Genomic DNA, 16,368 nt, shown 5'->3' on the forward strand with positions numbered 1-16,368 from the left:
TTGTCAAAAGCGTTCACTTATTTGAATACATTTCTGTTAAAAGAGATTTCCTATGATTATAAAATCTTTGTATTCCTAAATTAAAACCAACTTGATCGTGATAGATGCACTGTTGAGTTTAATTTGCTTATGTCTTATTTGCAAATATTCATGTCTCCATTCATAAGTGAATTTCCTCTAAGCCTATTTTCATTTGTCAATATGTAATATTAATCAAATTGAGGGTAAATTTAAAACTGACTCATAAGTGAGCATAGAACAGTGGCGCATTTCAGACTCCTCCTTGTGCCTTTCTCTGCTAAGCATCTGACTGTGCTTATCTCAAGGCAGAATAGCTTTGAAAAGTCACACGTTTGCACAATGTCTTTCCTGTCATTTCTTTGTTCTTTCAGTTGTACCAAACTAATTGCCTTGCAAGGTTTTTTCCCCCAATTCCTCCCACTGGTAACATTAAGGTAAATGAGGCTCTTCAAAGTTAGAATCAGGGACTTGATAGTAATGGTATACATCCTGCAATGTCCAAGAGCAAGGCCAAAGACTGCTAAGAAACATAACATCGAAAACTTCCTCCCACCACCCCTTTGGTTAACGTCTGTTCTGATTAGAAAGGAATTGGGAGGGATGATGAAACTTTGACATCTGTACCCTGGTGCTGAATTGGATCTCAGAGACAGAATTTTGGGTGAAAAGAATAACTTTATTGCTTTGCCAGGCAAAGAGGGACATGGTGGGCTAGTGCCCTCAAAAACTCTATGTCCCAACCCACGGATTTTGTGAGGAGTTCTGTAACAGTGGTTCAAGGGCAGGGGTGCTGATAAGCGTCCGGACGTGTGCAGGGCCTTCACTGCTTTCATCTGGCCTCGGGTGGTCTCTAGGTGAGCTTCTCCGGCCCTCAAGGTTATCAGATTGTGACCCTCTCTGAAATGAAGAATGCTTCATCAAGTGGTTAACATCTTCCATTTGAGGGGATTTAGTACTGTAGAAGAGCTCAAAGATGTTGTTCTGTGTATCCTTTGAGAAGGGGCCAGGATCTTGCCCTAAGGCTGCACTGGTATTTTTTGACTGCTGTATCCTTTTCCCTATATTACCTCTTTTCCCCAGTCAACAACTATTTGAACCTATCCTTTGGACTTCCCTGGTGGCTCAGATGGTAAAGCATCTGTCTACAATGCAGGAGACCTGGGTTCGATCCCTGGGTCGGGAAGATCCCCTGGAGAAGGAAATGGCAATCCACTCCAGTACTATTGCCTGGAAAATCCCATGGACAGAGGAGCCTGGTAGGTTACAGTCCATGGGGTCGAAAAGAGTCGGACACGACTGAGCGACTTCACTTTCACTTTTCGCTTTCTTTGAAACCTAGGAAAGGTCATGGAGGCTGAAGCCTATTTGCTAAAAACTAGAAACAGGACAGAAAAAGGCTTCTGTGCCCAAGAGCCCCACTGGGTCCTCGTTGGTTTCAGGAGGGAACCAGGAAAAAGGCGATATTGCTGCTAACAAAGTCTTAAGGGAAGGTATTCCTTCGCAAATGGGTTTGGATGAGGACACTAATTTTCACAAGGAAATGACATCAGACCATCAACAAACTCTCTTAAGATTCTTCCATCCAAAGTGGCTCTTTCCTGTGCCTTTAATGTGTTTATACCAGTTATCTGTTTCTTGAGGATGTGGAAGAAGTTTCTGATAAAATTTTCTGAGGCTGAGGGAGAGTTCAGGGCAAACTGCTCTAAGATGTGCTGCTCTGGCATGTGGATTATTTAGAGCTGAAAAGAAGCAGGACCTAAAAGACTCAGGAAGAGCCTTTGAACTTCACCCTCACTGCCTAAAAAAAACTTAGGGTAGAAAACCTGCTCCAGAAAGGAGTTATCACTGTGGATAACTATATTAAAGTATTGAACTAAGTGTGTTAAACAGGGAAGGACCTAGCAACGCCCATATGATCAAAGTCCTCTCTGCATTCTAGTGTCTCTAGGTGGCCCAGCAAACATCTGTTTGTGAAACATTATTTTCATCTTTCTGTGGATTACTATATTTCCCTTTGAAGTCACAGACTGCTACCTTCTTCTTCTTAGTCCAGAATAGTATATATAACCTCATCTTGCCTTACTATCTTTGAGATTCTTCATGTTTATGTAGATTCCCCAAATGTAAAAAATAAATTTATTTTTCTCTTGTTAATCCACTTTGTATCACTTTAATTGCCAGCCAAAGAGCTAAGAGGGAAGAGGGGCAAATTGTGATTTTTTTTTTTACCACAATTCTTTTTTTTTTCCCCTATAACTTTTGTTTTCTTCAGGTTTTCTCCTTCTATTTGAACTAAATATAACTATTCCTCCTTCCTTTTTTTTTTTTTTTTTTTACTGCCATTGGGGTAGTGTCATCTGTGTATCTAAAGTTACTGATATTTCTCCCTCCAATCTTGATTCCAGCTTGTGCTTCATCCAAGATTTTGCATGATGTACTCTGCATATAAATTAAATAAGCAGGATGACAATATACAGCCTTGACATACTCCTTTCCTGATTTGGAACCAGTCTGTTGTTCCATGTCCAGTTCTAACTGTTGCTTCTTGACCTGCATACAGGTTTCTCAGGACACAGGTAAGGTGGTCTAGCGTTCCCGTTTCTTGAAGAATTTTCCACAGTTTGTTGTGATCCACACAGTCAAAGGCTTTGAAGTAGTTAATAACGTAGAGGTAGATGTTTTTCTGGAATGCTTTTGCATTTCTATGATCCAAAAATAGAGCCTCTTGATGAAAGTGAAAGAAGAGAATAAAAAAGTTGGCTTAAAACTCAACATTCAGAAAATGAAGATCATGGCATCTGGTTCCATCACTTCATGGCAAATAGATGGGGAAACAATAGAAACAGTGAGAGACTTTATTTTCTTGGGCTCCAAAATCACTGCAGATGGTGACTGCAGCCATAAAATTAAAAGATGCTTGGTCCTTGGAAGAAAAGCTATGACCAACCTAGACAGCATATTAAAAAGCAGAGACATTACTTTGTCAACAAAGGTCCATCTAGTCAAAGCTATGGTTTTTCGAGTAGTCGTGTGTGGATGTGAGAGTTGGACTATAAAGAAAGCTGAGCACCAAACAATTGATGCTTTTGAACTGTGGTATTGGAGAAGACTCTTGAGAGTCCCTTAGACAGTAAGGAGATCTAACCAGTCCATCCTAAAGGAAATCATCCTGACTATTCTCTGAAAAGACTGAAGCTGAAACTCCAGTACTTTGGCCCCTGATGCGAAGAACCGACTCATTGGAAAAGACCCTGATGCTGGGAGGAATTGGGGGCAGGAGGAGAAGGGGATGGCAGAGGATAAGATGGTTGGATGGCATCACCGACTTGATGGAGTTGAGTTTGAGCAAGCTCTGGGAGTTGGTGATGGACAAGGAAGCCTGGCGTGCTGCAGTCCATGGGGTCACAAAGAGTCGGACATGACTGAGTGGCTGCATTGAACTCAACTGAACTGAACTAACTATTTCCCCAGATAGGAGTGCCTCTCATTGATGCTTTCACATTTATCATTGTAGAATTTTTCATACATAATTAAAAAATCTTCTCTGTTTTTGCTTGCATAGGTCCTTTGACAATTAATCATTAATTTGGTAAATCATTTCAGGTGGCTCCCTTTGGGCTGTTTTTCTACTCTGAAGGTTTTGTTGAGATTTTTTCCATTAATTTCTAATTACAACATTGGAATTGAGTTCTTTTTGTGATTTTTATTGTGCTATATATGGCAGTTATAATTTGGTACCCTTTTTATCTCGCTTGAATTTCTGTGTCTGGCTGCTGTGTGGGTACATATCTTTTCTTCATTCTGAGTTCTAAATTTGCCCTTGGCAGTAAGCTGTCTCTGTTTTATGACATGCTGATCTATGAGCTATGTCTCTCCTTTGTCTGTTGTTATAAACAAACCTGAGCTGACTAGGAGTATTTCTCTAGTGAATCAGTAGTCTGCTTAACATTCTACAGTTTCCAGCATGACAGAATAAGAGACTCATAAATACCCCGGTTGTCTCGCCTCATCCCTGACTTTCAGGAAATCATATTTAATTTCATATCTTTACTTGGGAATGAAACTTTGGAGGTCTTCTGAGAAGGCTGAAAACAATTTCACTGAAAAATGGTGAGATTCTTTGTATTAGTCAGTAATGCAAGTGAAACATGTCTGTTTTCTACTTTTCAATGTTCTTAATATATACCTTTATTGGATATGAAATTTAATTCCCTCTGTCTCCTTATTGTATACGGTAAATGATTAAGAACCAGTGATTTCCATGAATTTTGGGAACATATCATCTGAAAATGAAAACTATTTTTTTCTTTAATGTAATGATTGTCTTAAGCTGCCTTTTCCCCTTATTATCAAAGGCATGGATCCACCAAGAGGCTCATCTCGCTCTTCCAAAAGAGCTTTTCTCTCCCAACTGGTGATTAAAACCTGACTGATTGCTTCCTCTTGAATGGTTCTTTAGTTTACATGTGTAGTCATTTTCTCTCTCAGTTTAATCTATTTAAAATAACCCTACTCATTGTTACACTTTTATTTTTTTTGATATACTTCTTCAGTGACTGAAGTAATTTTTATTCATATTTAAATTTATGAATTCTACCAAGATATAAGCTACAAGACACCAGTGGCTTGTTTATCTTTGTTGTTGTTCGGTTGCTAAGTCAGTTATGTCTGATTCTTTGCAACCCCATGAACTGCAGCACACGTAGCTTCCCTGTCCTTCACTGTCTCCTTAAGTTTGCTCAAACTGACGTCCATTGAATCAGTGATGCCATCCAGCCATCTCATCCTCTGTTGCCCGCTTCTCCTCTTGCTCTCAATCTTTCCCAGCATCAGGGTCTTTTCCAATGAGTCAGCTCTTCACATCAGGTGGCCAAAGTATTGGAGCTTCAGCTTCAGTACCAGTCCTTCCAATGACTATTCAGGGTTGATTTCCTTTAGGATGGACTGGTTTGATGTCTTTGCTGTCCAAGACACTCTCAAGAGTCTTCTCCAACACCACAGTTAGAAAGCATCAATTCTTTGGTGCTCAGCCTTCTTTATGGTCCAACTCTCACATCCATACATGACTACTGGAAAAACCATAGCTTTGATTATACAAGCTTTTGTCAGCAAAGTGATATCTCTGCTTTTTAATATGCTATTTAGGTTTGTTATACCTATTTCAAGGAGCAAGCATCATCTAATTGTGTGGCTTCAGTCACCGTCTGCATTGATTTTGGAGCCCAAGAAAATGAAATCTGTCACTGTTTCCATTGTTTCCCCATCTGTTTGCCATGAAGTGATGGGACTGGATGCCAAGACAGAGGCACTCCTGTCTTTTGAATGTTGAGTTTTAAGCCAGCTTTTTCAGTCTCCTCTTTCACCTTCATCAAGAGACTCTTTAGTTCCCTTTGGCATTCTGCCATTAAAGTGGTATCGTCTGCATATCTGAGGTTGTGCACCTGATTCACCACCCAGAAGTCACTGTCTGCCCTGGGGCCTATCCACTACCAGCTCCATGCTGGGAACTGGGGCCTCTGGTCACTACCTGTGTCTCTGGGGAGATCTTTGCAAAGCTGCTTCCCAGGCCACCAACACCTCTTCAGCTGCCATGGCCCAATACTGTTTATCTTACTCTTTACCATATCTCTGTTGCCTAGAAGTGCCCAGCAATCAGGAGTAAATATTCCCAAATTTTCTGATGTACTTGCCCTTTTTATTGGTATGTATTACTATTGGGCTTCCCTGGTGGCTGAGAAGGTAAAGAGTCTGCTGTAATGTGGGAGACCCAGGTTCGATACCTGGGTTGGGAAGATCCCCTGGAGAAGGAAATGGCAACCCACTCCAGTACTCTTGCCTGGAAAATCCCATGGACGGAGGAGCCTGGTAGGCTCCATGGAGTTGCAAAGAGTCAGACATGACTGAGGGACTTCTCTTTCCTTTCCTTTTCCTTACTATTTATATTTTAAATTGAACAGTCACACTTATATGTATGTAAAGCTATAAGCTACATTAAATGTTTTAAAAAGCGTAGTGGAGTATCTATAGATAATAAATAAAAAGCCAACCAACATAATGTAATTGCAGATAAAGTTTGAATTTTCTTTTCTTAAATTATGTTGTTACTTAAATGATGTCAAGAGAGAGGGGAGATAGATACTCACATGAGCATGTGAACTGGTGTAATTTTTTAAAGGGAGATTTGGTAATATATATAGCCCAGTACATTGAGCTTCCCTGGTAGCTCAGCTGGTAAAGAATCTGCCTGCAATGCCGGAGACCCTGGTTCAACTCCTGGGTTAGGAAGGTCTCCTGGAGAAGGGATAGGCTACCCACTCCAGTATTCATGGACTTCCTTGTGGCTCAGACAGTAAAGAATTTGCCTTCCCGTCTCTGGGTTCAGAAGATGCCCTGAAGGAGGGCATGACAGCCTGCTCCAGTATTCTTGCCTAGAGAATCCCCATGACAGAGGAGTCTGGCTCGTTACAGTCCATGGGGTCACAAAGAGTCGGACATGACTGAGTGACAAAGCACAGCACAGTATACAACAGTGACATCTTGTCATCAGTGTGAGAAATTCCTCGAGTCATGCCAGTGTACAAAGATTTTTATAAATGAATATTTATTTCAATTTGATTTTAGTAGCAAACAAAATAAAGAAAAGTAATCCCCCTAACCCCATGGACTATAAAGTCCATGGAATTCCCCAGGCCATAATAGTGGAGTGGGTAGCCTTTCCCTTCTCCAGCTGATCTTCCCAACCCAGGAATCAAACCATGGTCTCCTGCATTGCAGGAAGATTCTTTACCAGCTGAGCTACCAGGGAAGCCCTTAGTAACAAACAAAATAAAGAACAGTCCCCCTCCCAAAAATCTGGAGAAAAAAATCTGATGATTAAGATCCAGTGAAAATGATCGTGGGATATCATATGATATAATACTATGCACTTGTTTAAAAGGTTTTTGTTTTCATATGTATGTAAGAATAGTTTACTAACAGCAGTACCAAAGTAGCTAGATTCTGTATTTTTAAATGATCAAGAATCAGTTTGTCAGAAACATAAGCCCATTAAAAATACACGAACAGTGTGATGACTTAACTTTGGATGAGTGTATCACAGAATTGTGGATGATTTGCAGGTGAGGATCTCAGAAATCATCCAGTGTAGTGGACCGGAGCTTGACTCAGGGACTGTAGACAGGGCTGATGTCTAGCTCCGACCTTTGCTCACTATTGACTTAGGCTTCTTACTCAAGTTCTTTGAGTCCCACTTTTCTAACCTATAAATTAAATCTAACAAGAATAGTTCACGTGTGTTAAGTATTTATTGTATGATTGGATACCTTTTCTGATTTAAACCCCTCACTGCTAAGCCCATAAGGAAAGTAATATTATTTCTATCTTACAGTTGAAGAAACCAAGACACTGACAAGTTAAGTAACTTGCTCAAATTATATGATTAAGGAAGTACTAGCCTTGACATTCCAAACCCAGCAGACTGACTCTGCTTCCTAACCACTAAACCAGCACTCCATACTGCTTCTTGTCCGTGTTAATAGCTTGGTTTTCTAGAAAAATGAGTAGTGTAACTGACTACCATAGCAGAAAACCTGACATTCTAACTGTTAGTCACTCAGTCGTGTCTGACTGTTTGTAACCCCATGGACTATAGCCTGCCAGGCTTCTCTGTCCATGGAATTCTCCAGGCAAGAATACTGGAGTGGGTAGCATTTCTTCTCCAAGGGATCTTCCCAACCCAGGGATCAAATCCGGGTCTCCCAAATTGCAGGCAGGTTCTTTACCTTCCGAGCCACCAAGGAAGGCCAGTAAGGTCTCACTAAATGTAGTTATTATTTTCCTTTCCCGGGGATTATTATACTATATTTCACTGCTAGAGAGCAGTCAACATCCAGGCTTCTGTTTAAAATATTGGACTTGGCCTCAGATTCCTTTAAACGTATGGTTGAAAATAAAATTGTACACAACAAGAAGGCTGTGAAAGTAAAGTTGTTGAAAACAAGGATTTACATGTTACAACTGAAGGAAAAATTTGACACCCAGGCAGGTAAGCTTTCTCCCATAATCAACCAGGTGAAGGCAGAGCTTTTCCTTCCTTCCTTCTTCCCCTCCCTCCTTCCTTCCTTCTTTCTCTCTTTCCCCCTCTCTCCCCCTCCCTCCTTCATTCCTTTCCTTTTTTCTTTCCTCCTTATCCTTTTCCCTTCTTTCTTCTTTCTTTCTTTCAGCATATAGGGATGTAAGGATTGTATATACCTGCAACAAGGGTATATGCTACCTTTAACATTAAAATTAAAACACCTAAGTTTATGAACTGTTATTGAAGCTGCTGCAAGTTTGGTGAACCAGTAAAAATAACAACATGATTATGATTTTGATTTTGAGCTTGGTCATAGATAGCTGGAGGGGTTTCCTGGTGACTCAGATGATAAAGAATCTGCCTCCAAAGCAGGAGACTTGGGTTCCATTCCTAGGTCAGGAAGATCCCCTGGAGAAGGAAGTGGCAACCCACTCCAGTATTCTTGCCTGGAGAATTCCATGGACAGAGGAGCTGGCGGGCTACAGTCCATGGGGTCACAAACAGTCAGACATGACTGAGTGACTAACACTTACAGACAGCTGGAGGTGAAGATCTGAGTGTAGAGAAACGCCACTATATGGCTGCCAACTAGATAACTGTACATCTACGATGAAGCTGAGTGCCCAGTAAGCTAAGATGCAATCCTGGTAGTCAGGGGTGGGAGATAGAACAAATCCCAAACTAGAAATGCACAGTTTAGATTCGGTTACATATTGACGGTAAACTTAAAGTTGACGGTGGCATGTGAGACGGCAGTATGTCATGGTTATCATACCTCATGACTAAAGGAGGTTAGCAGAGCTGTCTTGCACGGGTTTAAGGATGGAACATTGTAACTACTGGGGATATAGTTTGTAACAGCCCTATGCTAACATAAGCTATTATGTAATAAAAAGCAACTCTGAGAACCCATGCTGGTTCTTAAACTTTTCCCAGTAGGAGAGGTGAATGACTTCTTGGAGTCCTTCAAAAATGCCTTAAGAATTCTCCAGCATGCAGGAGAGTGGTCAGTGGTCAGAACGTGGGGTAGTTAACATGGTGACTCTCGCATGGTCAGTGCTGGACCAGAGCAATCCGACTTTATGTTCTGATTCTTATGAACCAGATGGATGATTGTGCACAGACTTCGTGTGACGGTGTGGTAAGCCTAAAATGATGTTTTATTTCAGTTTGGTCCTCTCAGTCTTCAAAACCTTGATATTGTATTATTCCTTTGCCTATGGTTTTCCATTATTTTACTTTTTTGTAATGTTAATACTACTTATGCTTCAGTTCAATTCAGTCGCTCAGTCGTGTCCGACTCTTTGCGACCCCATGAATCACAGCACGTCAGGCCTCCCTGTCCATCACCAACTCCCGGAGTTCACTCAAACTCATGTCCATCGAGTCGGTGATGCCATCCAGCCATCTCATCCTCTGTCGTCCCCTTCTCTTCCTGTCCCCAATCCCTCCCAGCATCAGAGTCTTTTCCAATGAGTCAACTCTTCGCATGAGGTGGCCAAAGTACTGGAGTTTCAGCTTTAGCATCAGTCCTTCCAAAGAACACCCAGGACTGATCTCCTTCAGAATGGACTGGCTGGATCTCCTTGCAGTCCAAGGGACTCTCAAGAGTCTTCTCCAACACCACAGTTCAAAAGCATCAATTCTTCGGCACTCAGCCTTCTTCACAGTCCAACTCTCACATCCATACATGACCACAGGAAAAACCATAGCCTTGACTAGACGGACCTTTGTTGGCAAAGTAATGTCTTTGCTTTTGAATATGCGATCTAGGTTGGTCATAACTTTCCTTCCAAGGAGTAAGCATCTTTTAATTTCATGGCTGCAGTCACCATCTGCAGTGATTTTGGAGCCACCCAAAATAAAGTCTGACACTGTTTCCACTGTTTCCCCATCTATTTCCCATGAAGTGATGGGACCAGGTGCCATGATCTTCGTTTTCTGAATGTTGAGCTTTAAGCCAACTTTTTCACCCTCCTCTTTCACTTTCATCAAGAGGCTTTTTAGTTCCTCTTCACTTTCTGCCATAAGGGTGGTGTCATCTGCATATCTGAGGTTATTGATATTTCTCCCAGCAATCTTGATTCCAGTTTGTGCTTCTTCCAGCCCAGCATTTCTCATGATGTACTCTGCATATAAGTTAAATAAGCAGGGTGACAATATACAGCCTTAACGTACTCCTACTTATGCTTAGATGTGTATTTTCAGCAAAATGTTAACTGTAAATTATATATATTTCCTTTGAATCTTTGTAGGATGCATTTTGAGTTTTTTAGGTATATTTTGGTTGTTGTTAAATCATTGTCAAAAGTATTACCAAACTGTCAAACCAATTTGTACTTAAAAAAAATTCCAACAAAACATAAAAAACACAGAAAAACCAAGGTAGTAACAGTTGTTTGTTTTAGTAGAAAAAGTTTTAAAATACCTGATTTGTAATTGAATATTTTAATACAGTCTAGAACACTAATTAGCTTAGTCTGTGGGCTGTTGCTCAGGTATTGAGAGTAAACGTTTCCAAACACCAGGATAAAATAAAATATTGCATATTTGCATTAGAATTCATTTTATTATAAGCTTAATTTCTGTGCAACTTCTTTTAATTCAGAAAGGCATAGTAATTTGCTTAGCTGATGATGGAAGGCTTGCTTTGCTTATTTTCCTTATGTGACTTAATTTTTGAGTTGTGTAGGAAAACAGTAAAGCTTTATTATATCTATTTCAGCTTTTTAAAATTGAAATAACATAAAAATAGTTTCCTAAATGTTACAAGATTCAGTCTCTTCCAACCACAGGTGGGTTATCAGACTTTTACAGTAGATTCTTTTGTCCTGAGGGTTTCTAATGAAGACTGTGACAAGCCTCCTTTCCCCAGGTGAGGCTGAACGCTATTTCTAAATAAAACATCTGCTTCCTAGTGCCTAAGGGTCCAAAGGTCTAAAGGTATCATTTTAACTGATGAAACGTATAGAGGAATTAAAGCTAAAAGCTATGCAAATGCAGCAGGATGCCTTTTGTTTGAAATAAAACTAATATATTAAACAATTAGCAAACACGAATAAAATCCTCTCCCAAATTAAATGTTTACCTAAATTGTAGTTATCAACCATGTTGACATCATGAAGAGCTGTCAAGAGAGCTGACATTCTTAGAAGACAGATCTTCACCTGTAACCTTTAAAGAAAGCTGCTTTGTGAAAGCCCCAGAGGCAGAGTGGTCAGGCTGGCATTTGTAGAGCGTGGTGGGAGATGTTAAAACAGCAACGCACAGAACCCTTTCAAGCAATTTTTGTGTCATAGAGAGACTTTTGGAAAGAAATCTGTAAGTAGTGATTTGTCACCGCTTATGTAAAGTGGAATAATTTCAGACGGTTTTTTTTTTCCCCCAGATCAGAAAGTGCTATACCCAAAGTGAATAATAAATCAAATTTGAATCTTTTCGTCTTGATATATACATCTCTGAGGATATTATTTTCAGAGATAACATTTATTTCTTCATTCTCCGTAGAACTGAAGTCCAATTTTATAACTTTGCAAATTTTCTTCAATCACTTTCTTTGGTGTAACAATTACAAGTGCAACATATTTGTAATAAAACTGTCAACCATGGTTCAGTTCAAGATGTATCATGGGGAAGTCAGACTTCAGAAGGGGGAAACGTGTCTGGTACTTTTCTTTGAGAAACAGTGAAGGTGGATTCTCGGGATGCTTAAGAATCAAATAATAATTTCTCCCCCATCAAGGAAGTTTGGAATCCAACTTTTTATAATTCTAAACAAAATCTGAGGGTACCTCTAAACTGTTGTCTCCCCCTTTTAGAGCCAACATTAGTGTGCAGCTTCTTTTCCTCAACTGTTGTCTACCCTGAAAAAAAATGTTAGTTACTGCATGCTGGAGAAAGCAGTATTTAACCTTGTGGTTTTCTCATCAGTGGGCCTTTTGAGATCATTATGATTCTTATGGTTATTTTTGTATGTGTGTTTGTGAAATATAAAAATGAGCCTATCTCCCCACCATCCAAAATATGTCTGGAAGATTTGTAAGTCCTCTATTTTTATTCACTTAATAATTCTGAATATGCACTATAATTATTTACTGAGACTGCCCTCTTGAGTTTATACATCAGAGATTTAACCTTGTTGGGGTCCTGGATAGGCCAACCCAAAGTATTTCTCGATGGCATATTGATTGTTGCGAATTAAAATTACTTAAGAAACAGTGGGTGCAAGAGGAACACTTTTGATTCTTCTCTGTCTTATCCTAAAAGCAGCAAATAAATCCCTTATATTTAAAGTTTCCTCCCACATGAGGTACAAGGGTGCCCTATGGCCAGAGAGTGGGAATTCGGGCTGAGAAATCTGTACACTCAAAATCGCCTTGTTACTTCTGTAATTTACCATCCAAAGCCCAAGCTCTGTTTCAGGTCTTCAGAAATTTTTAATTAATTAATTATTTTCACTTGAAGCCCAAGTTCTTTTGTGCTAATTGTTCACGACTTTTTTCTTTGTCCAGAAGTGTAAATGCTGCCCACTCTGCTATGTCTTCTGTTCTATTTCTGTGCGATCTTTGTGTGCATGCATTAAACTTTGTTTCTTTATTGCCTTTTAATCTTTCTTGTGTCAGTTTTATTATTATTCCAGCCACAAGGTCTCTAGATAGGTAGAGGGAAATTCCCCCCGCCCCCCACCCCTCTTCCCCCGCCTGTCAATCTCATTGCCCAAGTTTTTGATTTTGTTTACGGGAGTCAAGATTTCCATGATTCATAAGTAAATGTTTGATGATCTGTAGTGTTCGTCTTGTTCAAGGCTTTCATCCCAGTAACACTTTATAATGTAATTTGAGGATACATTGTCTCTGAGGTTTCAGTTTTCTAAGAGTCAACATTTTATAAGAGGAAAGCAGTCTGAAATTACTGATGATCCTTTTCTATGTAAGCCAGCAAAATATTGTACTTGAATACCCTTAAGGTTAAAAAAATTATGAAGAATTTTGGATACAGTAATTTAATAATGCATTATTGGCTAGGGTTGCAACCATTGTTTACTTAATATATGGATAAAGGTTTACTGTTTGAATGCTGTCTCTTAAAACAAGCTTATATTTATAATTTTCACATTTATGTCTTCTCTTAATTATATTTTAATTCCTAGAAGGGTAAAGGTCTTATTTTCTGCGTGCTTGAATAACTCTTAAAACAGGTGTTTGTTTTTTTTTTTTTAATGTAGCAGGCATTTAATTGCCAAAGTAAAGCTCCGCTTCTCTAGTGATTCTGAAGGTTGACTAAATCACAGTGTGGGTATTTTGGTAGGGTATTTGGAATTCCAGAGTTTAAATGTCAGGAGAGTATGAGATTATTGTAATGACCTCCTGCCTTCTGAAGCAGCCAGGTGGTGGTGACCCTATGTAGAGATTTCCCTGGGTGAAAAATCTGTCCATGGAGTAGAAGTTTAATTACTGATTCTTCTTTGCCACTTTGATCAGTCTAAACCTCTGACTTATATGTAATTTATTACGAAGATATATTATCTAGGAAGTTTCACAGATTCATCTTTAAAGAACTGAACTTCTCAATATGTGATTCTATTATCGTCTTATGTTGGAAATCAGCAGTATATTAGTGCTAAAAAAATAGCATGAAAATTCTTTTATATTGAAATCCTTTAAGAATCATATTGTAATTTCTTTTAAGTGAAAAGTATGAAAAATACTGTGTTTTCTATTTCTGACTAATGTTTTATTAAAGGGAATTTATTTATTGCTCTTAAGTCTTTAGTTCTGATAAGGGATTCTGTTTCCTAATAGCAACATAATGCTTTGAAATATACATTAAATCAGCTTATATATTTCCACAACTAGCTTGTTCAACATCAAAAATAAATCACTACATATTAGGAAATTCTTTCTCGTCCAAGGTTGGAATAATGTAGAATGTCATCTCATTCTGAGATAATGGTGACACAACTCTGATCCTTTTAGTTTTCTTGGCAGAAGGAAAAAAATCTATTCTGGAGTTTACACATTAGTGAAGTTACTTTTATGAGATAGGATTATGTAACAAAGAACAGCCTTTACTTGAGATATTTTAGGCAATGCCTTCTTCTTACAAGTAAGAAATAGACACGTGTGTGTGTATGCATGGGCATTACTTTAGAAAGTATGTATGGAAACTGTGGCAAACTTTTAATTCACTGGGTTACTTGATTGGTGAAGTTCATTATGACCATCCTGTGTAAGAGAGAGTGATTGTTCATAACTGCCTTGGAGATGGCCATATCCTTTTTGGGGGCATGGGAATTAAATATGAAACTTAATGAGAACCAACTGGCCTGATATGCTTTGATGTTTTGTATTCTAGATTTCAGTCTCTCAAACCATAAACCTTTGATCTGATCACTATTTCTGGTATATCTGGACATACTTCAGGCATTTAGTTGCATTTCAATAATTCTAATTATTGCAAACAGTGCTGTTTTCCTCCAAAAGAGGGGTACTTAGCCAAGAGCAATTTGTTTGGTCAACACAATGCTTTGTTAGAAAATAAATATTCCTAGTTCCAGGGTTTTTTCAGACTTAAAAAAAATTTTGTATTTCGTATTCTTCCTTTAATCATTTACTTTTATCTTATACTCATTTTGATACTGAAATGTTGTGGTTCTGAAATATAACATACAAATGGACTAATTGGAAAAATTTATTGGAAAAATATTAGACGCAAATATTTCATATTAAGAAAAATATCCTGAAGAATGTGACTTGTGTGTGTATGTGCATAGAAGGTGGTAACATGGCTGGATGGCATCACCGACTCTATGGACGTGAGTCTGAGTGAACTCCGGGAGTTTGTGATGGACAGGGAGGCCTGGTGTGCTGCGATTCATGGGGTCGCAGAGTCAGACACGACTGAGCGACTGAACTGAACTGAACTGAAGTTAGAGGAGTTATGGTTGTTGGTTGTAGACTTTCGTACTTCCTTGCTCAGGGGCCATGCTAATGTTCTCTGTACCATTCCAGTTTGTGCACAGGTGCTGCTGAAGCTAGCTGCTTACCTGTAATTCTTGATTTCTCTTGAAAGAGCCTATCTGGTTTTCGTAAAGTGAACTCTGCTTCCATTTCTTATGTCTCAAGAAAAAGAGGGTCTAGTTCTAAACTTTGTAATGTATGTAAAATGAGAGTTGAAAGCCAGAACTGGGCCTAAGAAGGAGACTGAAAAAATACCACAGGAAAAATGCCAGTGAGCAGGTTACACAGATGTGAGCACATGTGCGTATATGTCCATGTACCCACACATACACACAGAGTTTTCTTTTCTCAGTTACTATTCTGATCACATATTAAACGAAACAGTGCTTTGAGGAAAAGACTTGACTAATAACACTGAAATGCCCTATAAATATTCACAATGGGCTACAAGCTAGGTGCTGGTCCATCCCACCTAGTATTTTATTTCCCCTGTGACTCCTTTTCAGTGCAAGGAAAAAGATACTTGACTGAACAGACAGGATCAGCATGATACAGGTTCTGGTAAGAGATGCATAAAAGAGTGTTGCATTGAGAACAAAGTCATACCTCATTGCAATTTCAAAATATTTTTAAACATTCTGTAATTTTGGTCAGTGTGTGGTTTCATATTTGCAGTTATAAAGCATTATATTTATGCATAATTTGGAGACTCAACATTTACTGAGACTGGGGCTTATCTTAAGACATCGACAGCATTTTAGAAAGCGTATGTGTGTGAAAGCTTATGTGTGTGTAGGGAGCAAGCACATTTAAGGGATGGGTTTCTGAAGACCTAGCATAGTTTAAAATTATCATAATTCAAGAGAATTTCTTAGAAGAATAAATATAAGCAGTGGATGCCTCCTTCAAATGCACATATATTCACGTTTCTAGCATATTTTAAAAATCATTTTTCTTTTCTCAGAATATTTTCTAAGATATATGCTGTGATCTAATATTAACATTATGGACAATCAGGATGGTTCAGTCATAGTTTGTATCAGTTAGAGTCCATTTGGAAGACAAAATCCACTGAGTGATTTGAACAAGGAAAGCTGTAATAAAGAATTAGCCATGACAAGGGACTATCGTTACTAAGAGTTGGCTAAGAATAGAAAATTCTAAAAAACACAGGATCAGATGATGTAAAGAGGAGCCCCTATCCCTAGGGGTGAGATAAAGCACTCAAGGAGGAACTGCCTCTTCAAAGCTGACATGCAGATCTTAAAAGACACAGCCCAGCTGTGGCTTGCTGAATGACAGATAAATCGTTGT

The 16,368-nt window shown here is 38.9% G+C and overlaps 1 long non-coding RNA gene and 1 other non-coding gene across 2 annotated transcripts in view; one reads left to right on the forward strand and one right to left on the reverse strand.

The window, feature by feature from the left end:
- LOC138988616 (uncharacterized) overlaps positions 1 to 16,368 on the forward strand; it is a 168,333-nt gene that overhangs the window by 77,126 nt on the left and 74,839 nt on the right. The window lies entirely within an intron of this gene.
- Positions 15,028 to 15,131, reverse strand: LOC138988679 (U6 spliceosomal RNA). Its single transcript, XR_011464946.1, has one exon. It is a non-coding gene; the product is annotated as a U6 spliceosomal RNA (small nuclear RNA).

Source organism: Bos mutus, chromosome 7 (assembly GCF_027580195.1).
Source record: "Bos mutus isolate GX-2022 chromosome 7, NWIPB_WYAK_1.1, whole genome shotgun sequence".
Lineage (NCBI taxonomy): Eukaryota > Metazoa > Chordata > Mammalia > Artiodactyla > Bovidae > Bos > Bos mutus.